A 6,846-nucleotide genomic window follows, 5' to 3' on the forward strand; every position below is an offset into this window, starting at 1 on the left:
CGCCGCCGCCGCGCTAGATCCGGCCGGGTCAGCCCATCCCCGCCCGTCTCCGACCATCTCCACCCTTCTCCGGCATGCCTCGGAATCCGTGCCATCGACCCCTAGATCTGTTTTTCGGAGGGGTATATTTCTCCAAGTCCCTGAGATTTTGACATTATCATGCCATGTTCATCGCATTATAACTCTGTGCTTACTGCTCCGTTTCGTGCGTGTAATATGTCAAATTGTTTGCCTCGACGAGTACTTCATTTCGTTCCATTGCATCATGTTTATTTGAGTCCATCTTGATGCCTAAATCATCATTGCAAGAGTGCTATATGATGTTAATCTGCTGAAACTGTTATAACTTGCTGTTTTGTCATTTTTGTTGCATTTGATGTGCGCATTCTATGAGGTTGATGTCTACATGCGTTTTGAACTATGATATTCCATCTTTACAGTGGTGCTATCCACGCATTTTTGTGGTTCTTGTAGAGAGTGCATCAAGCTTGTTAAGTAGGGTACTTGCTGTTGCTGTTTTGCTAGGCTGATTCTATTATATTTTGATGCTATGTAAACCTGCTGCTACAAGTCATTCTATGCATAATCTGGAGATGTTCACTAAGGATGATTTGTTATACATGTCATTCTCTATCCATTCATGCCCTTGGTTGCATTTATACCGTGTTGTAGCTTGTTGTAATCTTGCCCTCATTACTGCTAAATAATGTTGCTGTCAGCCTGTTAACATTAAGTTCAATGTTGCCATGATTGTTGTTAGTGATCCAAGCATGCTATGAACTTGCTCTTGCCACGTTTAGCTTCATAATCATGTCTTCTTACTTTTGGTTGCCTTGCCATGCCATGTATTGCTCTGTGGTGAGTGGTTCAAGCTCACCAACATGCCTACTTATTGTTGTTCCTGCCATGTATGAATCTGTCATATAACTTGCCATGTTTACATGGGTACCATCATATCTTATGATCCTTTTTGGCTTATGGTCAGTAAGGGACTTTGTTATATGAGATTATTAGATTCATGCCATGCCTTTGTTTGCCATGATAGCTTCTTGTAGCATGTTGTTTGATAGCTTTAAACATTGCAACCTGATGTTATTTCTGCTAAGTCTGAAACTGTTAATATATGCAATCTTGCCATGTGTGTTTGAGCATGTTCTAGTTGTTTCTGGAGATAGCTCAGTGTTCATGTTTTGTCATGCTTTACCTGTACTTCATGACCATGCCTTTGGTTATTATGTTGTGGTACTGTAGCATATTGTTTTGATGCTTGCAATATGCCTAGTTGCTGTTTTGGGCAGATTGTTGTTATGTCTTGTATAGAGTGTATGTGTTGAACCGTTGCTCCGTTTTGAGTGTGCTCTATATGAAACTTGCTTGATTTTGCATGTAGATCCATATTATTATGTTGCATCCTTGTTTTGGTGTGTTTGCTTGATGTTTGTATGCATGTTGCATCAATGCCATGTTTAACTTGGTTTGCTCATATCTTCTAGGCCGTAGCTCTGAACTAATTGAACTATATGTAACTTGACTAGAATCTCGTGTAGATCATCTTGGTGCATCTTAACTTGATGTTTAACAACTTGAACATAAGGTTTATTCAGATCTGGAGCAATTTCGAAACTTGCATATGAGGACTTACCGGAATTGTTATATGTTGTTCCCGGCCTCATTTAAACTTGTTTTGATGTGTTGCTCTTGTATGCATCATCTCTTGCCATGAGTAGCTTCATCTAGCTTTGTCATGCATCATGCTTGGTTGAGCATCATGTCTTGTCATGTGTGGTGTGTTTACCTTGTTGTGTGCTTCTTCTCGATAGTTCCCGTTACGTTGCGATCGTGAGGATTCGTTCGTCTACGCTTGGTTCGTCTACGTGGCTTCATCTTCTTCATGGACTCGTTCTTCGTCCTTGCGGGATTTCAGGCAAGATGACCGCTACCCTGGATCTCACTACTATCATTGCTATGCTAGTTGCTTCGTTCTATCGCTTTGCTGCGCTACCTATCATTTACTCTTCAAGCCTCCCAAATTGCCATGAACCTCTAACCTTTGACACCCTTCCTAGCAAACCGTTGTTTGGCTATGTTACCGCTTTGCTCAGCCCCTCTTATAGCGTTATTAGTTGCAGGTGAAGTTGGAGATTGCTCCATGGTGGACAGGGTTATGTTGGGATATCACAATATCTCTTATTTAATTAATGCATCTATATACTTGGTAAAGGGTGGAAGGCTCGGCCTTATGCCTGGTGTTTTGTTCCACTCTTGCCGCTCTAGTTTCCGTCATACCGGTGTTATGTTCCCGGATTTTGCGTTCCTTACGCGGTCGGGTGATTTATGGGACCCCCTTGACAGTTCGCTTTGAATAAAACTCCTCTAGCAAGGCCCAACCTTGGTTTTACCATTTGCCTCACCACCACCTACTTTTCCCTTGGGAGTAATTAACCCAAGGGTCATCTTTATTTTAGCCCCCCCGGGCCAATGCTTGTCTAAGTGTTGGTCCAAACCGAGCGATGTCCGGCGCCCCCTGGGCAACCAGGGTCTATGCCAACCCGACGTCTTGCTCATCCGGTTTGCCCTGAGAACGAGATATGTGCAGCTCCTATCGGGATTGTCGGCGCATCGGGCGGCTTTGCTGGTCTTGTTTTACCATTGTCGAAATGTCTTGTAAACCGGGATTCCGAGACTGATCGAGTCTTCCTGGGAGAAGGTATATCCTTCGTTAATCGCGAGAGCTTATCATGGGCTAAGTTGGGACACCCCTGCAGGGTATAAACTTTCAAGAGCCGTGCCCGCGGTTATGTGGCAGATGGGAATTTGTTAATGTCCGGTTGTAGATAACTTGACACCAGATCCGAATTAAAACGCATCAACCGCGTGTGTAGCCATGATGGTATCTTCTCGGCGGAGTCCGGGAAGTGAACACGCCTTTGGGTTATGTTTGACGTAAGTAGGAGTTCAGGATCACTTCTTGATCATTGCTAGCTTCACGACCGTTCCTTTGTTTCTCTTCTCGCTCTCATTTGCGTATGTTAGCCACCATATCATGCTTAGTCGCTGCTGCAACCTCACCACTTTACCCCTTCCTTTCCCTTTAAGCTTTGCTAGTCTTGATTCCCATGGTAATGGGATTGCTGAGTCCTCGTGGCTCATAGATTACTACAACAATAGTTGCAGGTACAGGTTATGCGATGATCTTTACGCGAGCGCGATGTTTGCTTGTTTTGGAGTTCTTCTTCTACTTCTTCTTCGATCAGGGGATAGGTTCTAGGTCGGCAGCCTGGGCTAGCAGGGTGGATGTCATTTGAGCTACTGTTTGTGTTTCATCCGTAGTCGGATGTTGATCTTATGTATGATGATGTTGTATTCGTGTGGCATTGTATGCCTTATGTATGTATCCCCATCTATTATGTAATGTTGATGTAATGATATCCACCTTGCAAAAGCGTTTCAATATGCGGGTCTATCCTTGGTGGGACCTTCGAGTTCCTTTTGGATAGGGTCGCATATTGGGCGTGACAAGTTGGTATCAGAGCCTCTATCGACCATAGGAGCCCCCTTGATTGATCGTGTAGCTTGGCCGTTGTCGAGTCTGTTTTTGGAGTCTAGTTATATCAGAGAGTAGGAATTCCTTTTACTCCTCTTCCCCTTCGTCGCTCTGGTAAGGAATCTTGATGTAGGTGTTTTGAATTACTCCTCTTCCCCTTCAAATTTTCTTTAGGATCACGCAGTTGGTTTTCCGATCGTTGTTCCTCAGCTCTTTTCATCCGGTGCATTTCTCGTCAAGTTGACTCGAGCCTCTTCATCTTTGCCAAGTTCAATCCTCAATTGTTTTCTTTTCCCACCGGCCACCCCATTTCATCTTGGAACCGGAGTCCATAATCGAGTATCCATCCTACTCGTGTGAAGCTTTTGTTTTCTTTCAACCGGTGTTTTCTCTTCAAGTTATTCGTCGGTTCCCCCTTCCAAGTTGCCTTCGTTTTTTCCCGCCCTCCCACCCTCTTCTTCCCAGAGTCTGAGTTTGTTTCGACCATCAATTTCATTCGTGCGGAGCCTCTTCAGTCTTCCATCAATCTTTTCAACCGGTGAATTCTCGTCTCGTTTGACATTCATCGTCTCTTTTTCTTTTCCGGTGGATTCAATTCAAGTTTTTTGGTAGTGATTATATTCTTTTCCTCGGATCAAGTGTTTTCCCTGCTCGTTCGCCTCTCGCCAGTTTATCATTCCGGAGTTCGGAAGAAATCTCAGGAGATTCGTCTGTGTTTGAATTAATTCGAGGGTGTCACCTCATTCAAATATTTCAATTGTTCCGGTGCATCATCTATCTCTTCAACAATCCTTTTCAACGGTGTTTTCTTTTAGTGGGCCCTAACCCACAGGTCTTTTCCCAGGATCTTACCTGACTCTTTTCTTTTCCCCGGAGTTATTCTCAATTCTTTTCAAGTGTGATGTAAGAATGGATCACATCAGTCACATGCCTTCTCCAAGATCGATTTCAAATCATTTTCATTGTTGGTTCAAACCCCTTCGCTTTTCATTTCCCCGGAGTATCAAAGTAATTTTGGTGGTGTTTCTCGTCATCATTTGAAGATCGAAGAAGAGTTCCTCGTAAATCTTGTCCGTTCCCCCGGAGATTCGCGGTCCTAGCTCGATGTTATGCTATCAAATTGTTTCTAGTCATGCAAATTCTTTTCATCCATCCGGAGCATTTCAGGAGTTGCTTTCTCTCTCTATCATCCGGAGGCCATCTTTTCGGAAGATTTCTTCATTCTAAGTTTTCAGATTCGTTCTCCAATTATTCTATATCCGTGCCCCTTCGTTCGTCTCAATATTCTTCCGGTGCTTCACTCAAGTGTTCTTTAATCAGCTCATGATATATTTGTTCTTTTGCATCTAAATCCCCATCAAGCATATTTGTTCTTCTAATTCTCCCCGGTGATTAAGTCTCTTTCATCAGTCATTTTCGAATTCTCACGGTGGTTCGTTCAAGATAATTTTCCTTGTTTATCATATTAATTCATTCGTTCTTTTCAATCCTACCGGTGGTTCATGAAGACCTTCTCAAGTTCATGATATGCCACTTCTCTATCCTTTTCAAGAAGAATAAGTGGTATGAAAAATCCATTGCTTGTCATCAATTTAATTTGATGAAGGATAAGCATACAATAAATCTTATTCTTATTTCGTCCAAGTGAGTAATCCCTTCCTTCGGAGTTTGTTCTTGATGAATAAATTCTAGTTCCAAGTGTTTTCATCTTTTCTTTTCCGGAGTTCAAATTTCCTCGGCCATTTCGTCGGAACCTCCATCTAAATCACCGCATGGTTTTAATCTTATTCTTTTCAAGCTTCAATTCGATGTCATCATCCTTTTATTACCGGAGTTCTTCATGGTGGTTCTTCATGATTTAATTCATTCTTCAAGAGTTCATCAAGACTTGTTGGAGAAATTCAAGTATCTTTTCTTCTCACGTATCGAAGTGCAATTAATTCTCCGTATTCTTTTGAAGTGGAGTTTTGCATTTCTTCGTTCTTAGCTATCCAAATCATTTCCGTTTGTGGCCGGTTATCACCTTATGACCTTGAGATGTTACCTATAAGACCACAACAAGCTTATTCTTTCGTTGTTGATTTTCTCAACAACTTCATTCAATCCTTCCTTCTAAGTTCTTTTCATTCAATTATTTCAATTCCTCCGGAGGCATTGCATTGGTCATCCCGTCAAGTGCCATCTCTTTGGGTGAAGTTCACCTTTCAGTCTTATTCGTTTCTTATCTCATTCGAACCGGAGTGGTTTCTTAGCCTATCTGATTCCGTGAGTTTTTGATCCTCGTCATTCTCGTCGCTCCTCTCTTCTTCTCGAGTGCTCTCAATTCTTTAATTCTTCTCTTGAGTTCTTGTTTCACCTCATCCCTTTTTCCTTCCGTCTCGGTCCTAAGATCTCAGGACGAGATCTCTTGTTAGTGGAGGAGTGTTGTAATGCCCCGGATTCGATGCGTCAGGTGTCTGCCAGTTATTTGCCGTTATTGCCATGTCATTTGCTTGCGTGTTTCATTTTGCCATGTCATCATGTGCATCTCATTTCACATACGTGTTCGCCTCATGCATTCAAGCATTTTCCCCGTTGTCCGTTTTGCAATCCGGCACTCCTATGTCCTCCGGCTTTCCCCTCTTGTCTCTTTTCGTGTGTGGGTGTTAAACTTTCTCGGAATGGTCTGAGGTTTGCCAAGCGGCCTTGGTATAGCACCGGTAGACCGCCTCTCAAGTTTCGTGCCATTTGGAGGTCGTTTGATGCTCCAACGGTTAACCGGGTAGCCGTAAAAGCCTCTTTTGTTTGCAGCCCAACACCCTTACAAAGTGGACCAAAACCCATCCAAACCCTCCATGCTCTCGGTCGTTAGATCACGATCGTGTGGGCGTAAACCGCACCTCATTTGGACACTCCTAGCTCCCTCTACCTATATATATGCCCTCTCCCCCGAAATCCCGGGTCCAAACCCTAGCCTCGCTCCCTCTCCGCCGCCGGACATGTCCGGAGGACGCGTCCGCGCCGCCGCCCGCAGCCAACCGGAGGCCGCCACATGGCGTCCCCGCGCCCACTAAGCCGCCGGCCCGCGGAGCCCATCGCGGGCCCGCGCGGGCCCTCGCGCCGTCGCCGCCTGGCCCATCGCCCGCCGCCGGAACTGCTCCGCCCCGCCGCCTCCTGCTCGCCCGCCGGCGCCGCCCCGGCCGGACCGAGCCTTGCCGGCGACCGCCGCCGCCGGCCGCCCGGCCGCGCCCCGTCGCCTCCCCGTCTCCTGGCGCCGCCCGGCCCCCGTCGTCCGCGCCCGAGGCGCCCCGCTGCCGCTGCGC

Source organism: Triticum dicoccoides, chromosome 6B (assembly GCF_002162155.2).
Source record: "Triticum dicoccoides isolate Atlit2015 ecotype Zavitan chromosome 6B, WEW_v2.0, whole genome shotgun sequence".
NCBI lineage: Eukaryota > Viridiplantae > Streptophyta > Magnoliopsida > Poales > Poaceae > Triticum > Triticum dicoccoides.